The following is an 11,563-nucleotide window of genomic DNA, read 5'->3' on the forward strand; positions in this document are numbered from 1 at the left end:
AAGGGGGTGATGGAGAAAAAAAAAAACAGTTTAAGGACAAGGTAAACTAGTAGAAAGGAATGCATGGAGGGAAGGGGAATTCAGGGGTTTTTTTGAGAAGTAAAAATTCATCATTAGTTCTGGAATTCAGAACATTGAGGCCTAACTCCTACTTTCTTTTTTGAAATAAAGTAGATTGTTTTCTATTTTCAGTTTAGGAGATAGAATTTTTAAGGACTCTCCTTCAAGTTTCTAATGTCAAGGACATAGTTCCAGCCTGTGTATTTTTGTTTTTTATATTCTCCCATTCTGCAGGGAGAAAGACAAAGGTCACTTAATGAAGTTGAAACAACATGGCAAATTTACCTTGAAAACACTCTATGCAGAAAGTGTCTCAGCAATTGCTCCTAAGGGATTTCATACATGGAAAACAAGAGTAATAATTGGAGAACAGGATATATTTTTACATGAAATTATAATAGAGTTATGAGAGCTATAATTTGATCAGTATCTATTAGGCATTTTGAATACATTATAGGTAATCCTTAGAGAGCCCTATAGTATTGGCACTTTTATCCACATTTTACAAATGAGGAACAAAAAATCACATGACTTGCCCTAGTTTTACACTTTTACATAGCAGTGCTAGCATGATAAACATGGTTAGTTTGACTCCAAAGTTCTTGTTCTTTCTAGTCTACCTCTCAGATGAAAAATTAATCTTAAAGCAAAGTTTAGTATTAACATGAGAAAGTACAAAGAAGGCGAGAATTGTGGATTAAAGATAGATAATATATAGAAATGTATCATATTTAGAATAACTCTATATTCTCTCAGGCATTGGATTTTTAAATTTCTAAGATTTACTGTTTTGAGGAGGTGTTTCTTATAAAAATAGGTAAATGCATTTTGTCTATAATGAGCTGGTGGGGCGAGATTCACTGCAATGTAGGAAATGGGGAAACAAGAATATACATCCACCTTCAGTTTCAGACAATGATGTTCCTCACAACCTGCTTCTACATAGCCTGGATCACCTGCTGTGTGAGAATATTTTTGAGTTGTTAAAATTGTACTCAGTTTTATATCTTGTACTATATGCTAAGTAATTGCTTAAACTGATATACAGACATTATTCAAATCTAATACTGTTAAAAACCTAGAAACAGGCATTATAATCCCCATTTTACAAATGGGAAGTCTGGGGCTTAGCAATATTATACAACTTTCATTTAAGAATCCATTGAGAATATTTGTAAGTGGTTATTACCTGCCAAGGGATATGCTAAATGCTTTACATCACTTCTCTCAATAAATCCAATAGTATTAGGTAGGGATGATAAAAAGAGTGATGGTGATGGTGATGGTGATGATGGTGATGGTGGTGATGGTGATGGTCATGATGATGATGATGATGATGATGAATAGAGCATGATGATGATGATGACCATAATAGTACCCATTTTATATATGAAGAATTTGTGTAAACACCTCCACCCACCACATTCTGCATACTGAACTTGATACTCTAAAGACCTCACTTTAAGAGTCAGAATTCCCGCCGAAACCGGTTTGGCTCAGTGGATAGAGCGTCGGCTTGCGGACTGAAGGGTCCCGGGTTCGATTCTGGTCAAGGGCATATACCTTGGTTGCGGGCACATCCCCAGTGGGGAGTTTGCAGGAGGCAGCTGGTCGATGTTTCTCTCTCATCGATGTTTCTAACTCTCTATCTCTCTCCTTTCCTCTCTGTAAAAACTCAATAAAATGTGTTTTAAAAAAAATTAAAAAATTATAAAAAAAAGAGTCAGAATTCCCAAAGTATCTCCTCAGAAATTTGTCAATTTATCACTTTTTAGTATGATGATATTTTTTGCTCTACTCTGGTGACCATTCAAAGAATATAAGGAAGCATTATATTCATCTTTATGGTTTAAAAGACGACTCTAAGTACCAGGGCTCTAAGACCTGATTATCATCCATCTGTGGCAATTAAACTAATGGCCTTCATTATAAAAAGAACTGTTGCTTTTTTAAGAAAGCTCATTTCATTGCTGAAGCTAATTTTTCCAGCTGTGATCATATGTTGCCTGGGAAATTCATAAATGAAAATAATAATCTATGTATTGTTTTCATATCTGACACATTTGAGATGGCATGGGAAATTACTTCTTGTATACAATTATTTTAATGACCTTGGCCCTGAAATGTTCTTAGATGGCCAATTTGAGCAAGAGCTGGTGACATTAAGTGAAAAAACAAAAATTTAGATTGAGCATGAGAATGAGTAAACACAAATTTATAAATGGATTCTAAAGTATTTGGGATATTAAACCAAAACGTAATATAGGAAGACAGACTAGAACTCCTGTGTTGTATCAACTTTTATGTGACCTTTATGTTTCATTTGTCCCAAACTCTATTTATCTCCTCCTTTTTCCTTTTCTCTATGTTGCATAGACATAACAAAGGCTCAGTCTTCCGTATGCCCAAAGCACTGTGTATAACACATTTGCTCCCCCTCAATCAGTCCACTGCTCTTGCTTTTTACCACTGATTTCATAATATCATTTTTTAAATGTATATTATGATAAAAGTAATAAAATTAAGCTGACTGTACACACAGGTTAAATCAATTAAATACAGAGCTTTACTAATAAAAATATGTATATATGCTAACAAACATGAATAAGATGAACAATTTAGTCCTGGATTTGAAGATGAATCAATGAATTAATTAGGAAGCTATTAATTTTTCTCATCCGTTTAACATATTAGAATAGCTATTCTCAATAAAGAACATGTATCTTCAAGGATTTATTACAAAATTATGATCTGTAAAGAATTCAAATATACTTTGCCTTTGCCATTCTCTATTGGAGACCACTGCTTCTACTGTTGGAAGCATGTCATGTGTTCAGAAAACAATACTTAGAGAGGTGAGGGAATTAGGTGTGAAACTATGCAACCTAAATCCTGTTTGGGGGAAAAAAAATTGTCATTGAAAGAAAAAAGCAAAAGAGCATAGTTCATATGTCTTTTGGATATTGCTGCAGAAAATATTTTGAAATTGAAATGTAACAATGTGCATAAGGAATAATAATAATTCCTACAGCATCTTCATTTCCATAGAGGACCAGAATAACAAATCCAATTACTATCACAAAGAACAGATCTCAGGTTTGAGGTGAACGAAAATGTTATAAATCTCATGGGGGGAAAAAGGGAGTTAATCTTTATATAGACTTACATTTGGTATATATGGGAATTCTGTTGTTATACAGATTAATTTTAAATTATTTAAATAATAATGTATCAATTTCTGGTTGCATAATACTCAATAACAAGTTTACTTTAAAAATCACATTGAAATACTATGCCACTATTAAAAAGAAGGAACTTTTACCATTTGCAACAGCATGAAACTAGAGAGCATTTTGCTAAGCAAAATAAGCCAGTCTGGAAAGATAAACATCACATGATCTCACTCATATGTGGGATATACTGATCAACATAATTTGATGAGCAAGAATAGATCCAGAGACAAATGGTAGGGGAGGGGGGTTAGAGAGCAACCAAAGGTCTTGTATGCATGCATATTAGCATAACCAATGGTCACAGACACTAGGGCGGTGGGGGCTTGCCCAGGGAGGGAATGGCTGGGGGGCGGGGGCAGTCAATTGGGGAAAAAGGAGACATATGTACAACTTTAGACAATAAAAAAATCAATTTCTCAATATTATATCTTACTTTTTCTCTGTGCATGTATTTTTTCTCAATATGCATTTTACTGATTCACCACCTCCAACATTACCATATTACTCTTCCCCCAGTTTCTCCAAAAGAGGTTGCAACCTCCTAAATTTCTCCACCAAAAGTAGTTAACATTTACTTCTCCCTTCTACAATATATTCAATTCATAAAAATATCCTTTTAGTTCTAACTTGAAAATACATTCAGAATCGAGTACCTTCCCAATATGTCCACTCCTACCACGATCCAAACAATGTCTGCTTAGGTTTGCATAACACATTTCTAAAGTGACTTCCTCCCTAACGGAGGATTCTTCACACAGCACCAGAGTGCTCCTTCCAAAATGGAAGTCAGATTATTTTGTTCCTTTGGCAAAAATCTGTCAAATTTTTTCATTTAATTCATGAAAGTTTCTATGGAAACTTGTCTTTGGCTACCCACTTGACATTATCTCCTATTGCTTCAAGCCTTGTTCATTCAGTTAGACCCACACTGGTTATGATGATGCTGATGTTGATGATGATGATACTAATGATGTTGATGATGGCCATGAGCATTAGCGCATCCTAAATGATTCAGAGCATTTGTACCTGCTGTTGTCTCTACCTGGAATGTTCCTCTCAACAGTGCTATGACTCACTTCCCACTGCCTACAATTATTGTTCATTTATTTTCTTTTCAATGATTCCTGAAGACCCACCATGCTTTGCAAAATACACAAGCACTAAGTAAATATGCCCTATCTAAATAGCTAAAAGTCAGCAATGCCAAGGGAATAGCAAGCAGCATCTAAGGTAAAATTTCAAAAGGTATTCATTAGGAAAGAATGGCATAAATCATTAGCATTCCACAAATAACACAAGAACGAAGCTTCAACTAATGAAAGTGACCCATATAATACACACGGTTAAGTCTCTCTTGAAAGAGGAAATGATAAGTCACCTGTAGAAGAACAGAGTAATGATAAAATCAGCAATGGACATCATTTTTATATAACTTATTTAATAAATTAGTTATTCCCATAAGGGCAAAACTAATGGACACAGTGAGAAAACCACAGAAAAAATTGTTCTCCAGCTAGTAGCCCTATCTATCCACAGAATCCTGACATTATTATAATTGAATACATCACTCTTTCAATTAAAAAGTGAGGTTTACAAAATTTAATAGTCTAAAGCTAGTTTTAGTTTTATTTGTCCCAACATCTGATATCTGAGTCTGTGTGACTCAAAATCAAATCTGTGAAATATCTTTAAAATATTTAATCCTCACCCAAGGATGTGTTGTTGTTTTGTATTTGAGAGAGAGAGAAAGGGAGAGGGAGAGAGAAACATTGATATGAGACATTGATTAGCTGCCTTCTGTATGCACCCTGATCAGGAATCAAACCTGAGAACTTTGAGTATATGGGACAATACTCTAACCCACTGAGGAAACTGACCAGGGTCATAAAAATATTCAAAGCCTTCTCTTCTACTGCAAAATTCCAATGGACAAACAAAAGCCAAACATCTGTATTTCACTGAATTTTTTCATCAAATCTACTTACTTTCTGATTAGTATTTTTGACTTCTGAGAAATACACTTGATGAATTTTGCATCTTGATGCTTTGCATGCAATTAAGACTAGAGATGGACTTTAATCCCCTTATAACAAAAACCCACATTTTCATCACAATGGACAGCTGAGTGTCTATTATAGAGGATTTTTTATGGCTTCTTATGTAATGTCATGGTGATCATAGGTTCAGTAAAGTAATGTGGCTTCATATTGCAGGTGAGAACATTAAGACTCACTAAGAATGATACACTTGCCTAAATCTCAACCAACTAGACTCAGACTCTCAACCCTGCAAGTTAGGAAACCAACCTGGTTTTGTTAGCAAATATTTTTCAGGGATATGTCCTCTTCACAAAACTCTTAAGACTGAAGAAAATCAGAAATCTTAATTTATGAACTTCGAGGAAGCATTAGGATGTCAAGTGGACTGGGCATTTGCATCAGCCTATTCAGCATGTTTTCTCTTTGCAAGAAAAAGTATGTGGGAATTAAATTTATCAGGTGGGTTATCAATGAACTCAGAATCCTAACCACAGGAGGTATTTTTATGATTGAAATGTAAAAATGCTCAGTTCAAATAGCCTGATGTAGCTTTCTCACCCACTAGACCTGATTGGCAGGCAGGCAGGCATGCCAACCCAGCAAACAGTACAGTTAGCTGAGCACTTCCCCTTGGGCATTTGGAGTTGTCCTTTTCTATTTCACCTACCTGGCTGTTGCCTTCCTTTTAAACAACCTTTCTCCTAGTGAGATGAATATAACTACTGGTCAAAGTAATAGTATGCCATCTATTCCTTCCACACTTAAACTATTCCCGAGTCACCTTGGTTGGAATTCCATAATTCCAACCAAGCTCTTTTGCTCTGTAACTATTTGGTTGTACATTTACTGACCATTCATTCGGCATCCTTTCATTCAAGAAGAGTTGTTGAGCATTTATTCTATGAAAATAATTGAGACAGTCTTTGTCTTCATAAATTTCAAAGTATAAAAGATAAAATAGAAATTAAACATTATTAAAATCAGTTATTTTGAATAGATGAACACAAAAGTCCCTGGCACTATAGGAACAACAGGAAAGTTCTCTCAGAAGAAATTATTTATAAAATTGACATGAAGGAATGAGAGAAAATTCTTATCTTTGTATTATAGATGGTCTCACTTACTACGTATGGATTTATTGGCTTAATTTTCATAGGGCATCTTTATTCATTTATCCATACATTCAGTTAGGACACCTAATAGTTGCATCCCCATTAGATTAGACAAAATTAAGTCTTATTTGATCATCTATATCATAAAAATGCAATATATATAAAGTACCTATATAACATCTAGCATAAATGGCCTCTTAAAAGCCATTATTAGTGGTATTCAGTTTAAAAATGGGAATTATTACTCAGTATAAGATCTTACTTGTCCTGATTCCTGTATACAACAGTATTTCCTCAGCTCTCTCTCTCCGCCCAGGATCTCATCATTTGTCCCCTGCAGGATAACTCTCAGGGCAACTTTCGAATCAAGAACATCGCTATCAAAATAATACTCTGCTTTCAAAAATGGGAGATTTGGAGAATGTCCTTAAAACTTCATCATCCGGATGCCTTGAACTTAAGACCAAGTCTTTAAGCATTTCAATAATTAAAAGTTTTCTTGCACTTTATTACCATTAAAGGCTGTTAAGGCATAAAAATTCCTATCAGTGGTAATACTGTTCTATTTCTCCAAGGAGTCCTAAGGGAAAACAGGGTATCCCTAGGGCAAGCTCACATCCTTTCCATCCAGCAGTGGCCTCATGGTTCCAGCTTACACACCCAGCCCCTCACATCCTGAACCACACGTCACTCTGGCTCCTCCGACCACTGAGCAAGTTGCAAGCAATTCCAGGAACCCAGACATTCACAAACTAGACTTATATGATTTGTGTCACAGTTGTCTGGTAATATGAAAAATATGCTTATGGCTGTTGAAATGAGAAGTAGAAGTAGACTGCAAGCATATGAATTGACATTTAATACCGGTCAATACAATTTAATACCTTAATGCTTAGGTAAAGTTTTCATTATAATTCAAGCTAAACTATAAACTTTTAAGCTTTGACAGAATTCCTGATTCCCCCCATAATCTTCTTGATATTTAAGACCCTCTACTCTTTGGCTATACTCCTCCTATTTCTCACTCTGAGCTGTCATAGCTTCTCAGCAGGTTTATATAACACACCCTTGATATTCATGAAGACATATTTGAAGGTCTTTGTGTATTTGCTTGAGCTCCAAATTCTCTTTCAAATCTTATTTCTGCCTAGTGGCATATAAACTGCTCATATCACACCTTAAGCCTTTTCAAATTTCACTAACATTTCTAATTTGATGAGAAAATTTTGACCTAGCTGGGGCTTTTCTTAAAATACCTTAACTAATTAGTGCTTCTTAATGTATAGAATGTACATGAAGGCCTTATTCCTTTCTAATATCATAGCCTTCAAAAAATTTGACTCTCTTCTGATTCATTAAAACCAAACCTAAATATTGCCTTAAAAGAATCATTCTTTTAAACACCTCTTAATGTTCATCTCCATTATTAAATTTTACTTTTGTTCTTACTTGTGAGTAGAGAATGATACCAATACCTTCCTTTCCTTTTTTTTAATTTAAATCCTTTATTGTATTAAGTATTACATATGTCTCCTCCCCGCCCCCCCCAGTTAACCTCTCTTCTTAAAAGAATTTTTTTTAGTATTGTGCCAAAAATGCTTATTGTAGGTGAAGCTGCTAAACTTATTCACTGATAAATGGCATGATCCTAAACACTGGGCACACACAAAATGAAAGTAAGTTTGTATCTCACACCATGGAACATTGAGGTCATTCAATGTATATAAAAGTATATTTTATACATAGTATGCATATTTATATGTATAATGTGTACATGTATATGAATAGCTTTAATATTCATATATATATATATACACACACACACACACAATTATATATTTCCAACTGTAAGGGACTCTAAGGCTATCTGATATATTTTAGGTCCAGTTTAAGCAAGGGGTTTTTCATTACTCCAAAATGCACCTTTGTCTTTGAGAGCTCATAATACTTAATCTTCCCATGTCCCTATGCATGTGTCTCATTTCTCTAATTTGGTAATATGCTCCTTAAAGACAGGGAACTACTAATTTCATTTTAAATTCCCCCATGATACACAGGACACTAAAAACACTTGATAAAATTCTTGCTAATTAGTATGTTTTCCTCCACAGAAGTAACAAACAGATTAAAACACCCAAAGCAGACACATATATGAAGGAATAAAATGTAGATCCATTCCTTAAACCTTCATCTAAAGAATAAAGAGTACAGTTTTCTTTAAAGTTTGAAACAGCTTTGCCATTTATGATTAGGATGTAAACATGTAAATAAAACATTTATTAAATTTACTGAAGTGAATTAACATTTTCTGCTAGAGGCCAGGAGGAAAAGGGAGGAAGCCTGCATAACCCCAAGAATGAATCACTACTAAGGCATTGCAGACATAGATTGTGTAGCACTGGAAAATCTCCCCTAAAGGAGAAATATTTATGGGTGATCATGGGAATATGGTGAAAATAGCAGAGGCAGTATGTGTTTTTATTTCTTCTTGGCTCTCCCATCAAATCAAAGGAAGGAGTCACTGTGCTAGAGGCTCAACTGGTGATTAAGACTTTGTGTTCATTTGACACAGATTTTTGTTAAAATTAGAGTGTTAAAAACAAAAACATGAATATACTTTCTGCTAAAAGTTAAAATATAATATCTCAGGTCTAATTTGGTGACCATTTGAAATCTCATTTCCCTCCCAAAACACATGCACACATGCACACACACACACACACACACACGCACAAACACACACAAACACTCATCATATCCTATATAATAAAAGAATATGCAAATTGACCCTAATGGTGGAACGACCAGAATGACTGGTCACTATGATGCGCACTGACCACCAGGAGGCAGACACTCAAGACAGGAGCTGCCCTATGGTGGTCAGTGCATTCCCACAGGGGGAACTCCACTCACCCACAAGCCAGGCTGACAGCTGAGAGTGCAGTTGTAGTGGCGGAGCCTCTCCCACCTCCTCAGCAGCACTAAGGATGTCCAATTGCAGCTCAGGCCTGCTTCTTCTGGGGAACAGGCCTAAGCCATCAATCAGACATCCCCAAGGGCTTCCAGGCTGCCAGAGGGATATCTGACTGCCAGCTTAGGCCCAATCCCCTGGGGAGCGGGCCTAAACTGCAGGTGGACATCCCCTGAGGGGTCCTGGACTGCCAGAGGGCACAGGCCAAGCTAAGGGACCTCCCCCTAAGTGAACAAATTTTTGTGCACCGGGCCTCTAGTATAGGTATACATACCCTATTGGGCAAAAGTAGGTTTATAGTTGTTCATATGGAAAATAATTCAAAAACTAATAAATAATGCTACAAAAATAAACTATGTGTTTCATGTACTCATAACTATAAGCCTACTTTTGCTCCATCCTATATATAAAGAGATATAGAGATGTAACCTACATAACCACATATCTGAACTATGGAATGGAATCCTGCATGTTAGTGTTCATTTTTTTTGACCTTCTGACCCTTTTTCAGCTTAATGGCTTCTATTTCATTCTAACTGAAATAGTTCTTGGTGAGGTCTGTTCAAATAAATAGGTTCAATGAATGTGTGGTTAAAACATGTTGGCTTGGTTGAGGGCTCTGCAGGCAGCTAAGTGAAATCATATCCTGTTCCCAGGAATCATTTCAATTCTCCCCATTCCTGGTTGGTTGCACACCTGGGTATAACAGAACCTCTTACATCCACTTTGTTTGCAGAGATGTAGGCAGGGTGAGCCAGTGCTGCAAAGCGTTTACCCCGCCACACCCTCTGTGCCTTACTAGAGGGAGATTTGAGGCTGTTATTAATTTTAGAATTTTATTTTTAAAAATAAACACGAAATTTTTCTCCCTTTATTCCTCCATTTAAAATGAAAAGTAATCTTAAAAGTTCATTGTGGAGCCTTCGCTCATGGGATCTGACAAATACTTTGACTGAAAGTTACAAATGTCACAAGAAATAATACATTTATATAATAGTTTGCAATTTATTTTACATAAATATATAAAAACTCATTTTAAAATAATTTAGTAATATGTTTATTGATACATAGGACATCTAGTAATAACTTATAGAAAAATCACCAAACTTCTGAAACCATTACCAGTTGGTTTATCTCCTTATAGCTTGAGTTTTCACATAATGAAGAGAAATCAGTAATATATTAACTAAAGTATTTCAAACTAAAACATTCCATAAAATAAAGCTTACTATATGGATGCATACGTGATTTAATTTTATCAGGACAATTTTGTCACAACAATATTAAGGAGAGATTATTTTTATCCATATTTTTCTTGCTATTTAATAACCTAATAATACCCACAGAGTGAAGCCCTTCACCATTATTCTGCTCTCAAAGGAATCTGCAATTTGATCCCAACCAACATTACCAGGTTCACCTACCTTACTTCACCTGAACCATTAACTATAACTCACAGATCAGGCTCTATGCAAGTCACCATAATCTCTCTGCTCTGTCATAATGTTATGCATTTTTAAATAATATTAAAATTAAATACTTAATATTATTTTTTAAAATAATATAGTTTATGAAATTTAATATTATTTATTAAAAATAATAAATACAATTTTGATTTGTCAGGTTATTTCTGTCATCATTTAGAACCTGTATAATTTACTCAAACTGTCTTCAAAATAAACAATTAGCTTTATAAATATTATGCTTTGCTTTGTGAAAAATATTTTCTAGAAAAAAATATAAATCAACTATTTTAGTAAAATGTAACTCATTTAATATTAGTTTCATTAAAAATACATATTTCTGATGAATCTGCAGGGTCTGCATTTTGTAACCTTTAGTCTGACTAACTTTCACTTTCATCAGTATAACATTTCAGCCCTGGTGAAAAAAGGGACTCATTACTTTTACAATGGTATGCTTTTCATTAATAAGTTTATTAGATATTCTGAAATAGGATAAAAGTAATAAGTGGAATGCTCATTATTGCTTAATGATCCTAATTATCTGAATATTCTTTTGGTGCAGCTCTATCAATACACTTATTGAAAAACCTCGATTTACTGTTACTGTCACTCCACTTCTGCATGCTCATGTGAAAAATCTTATTAAAACTAATTTGTTTTATGCACTGACAATCATGTTTGA

The sequence above is a fragment of the Myotis davidii genome, unplaced genomic scaffold (genome assembly GCF_000327345.1).
Source record: "Myotis davidii unplaced genomic scaffold, ASM32734v1 scaffold1515, whole genome shotgun sequence".
Taxonomy (NCBI): domain Eukaryota; kingdom Metazoa; phylum Chordata; class Mammalia; order Chiroptera; family Vespertilionidae; genus Myotis; species Myotis davidii.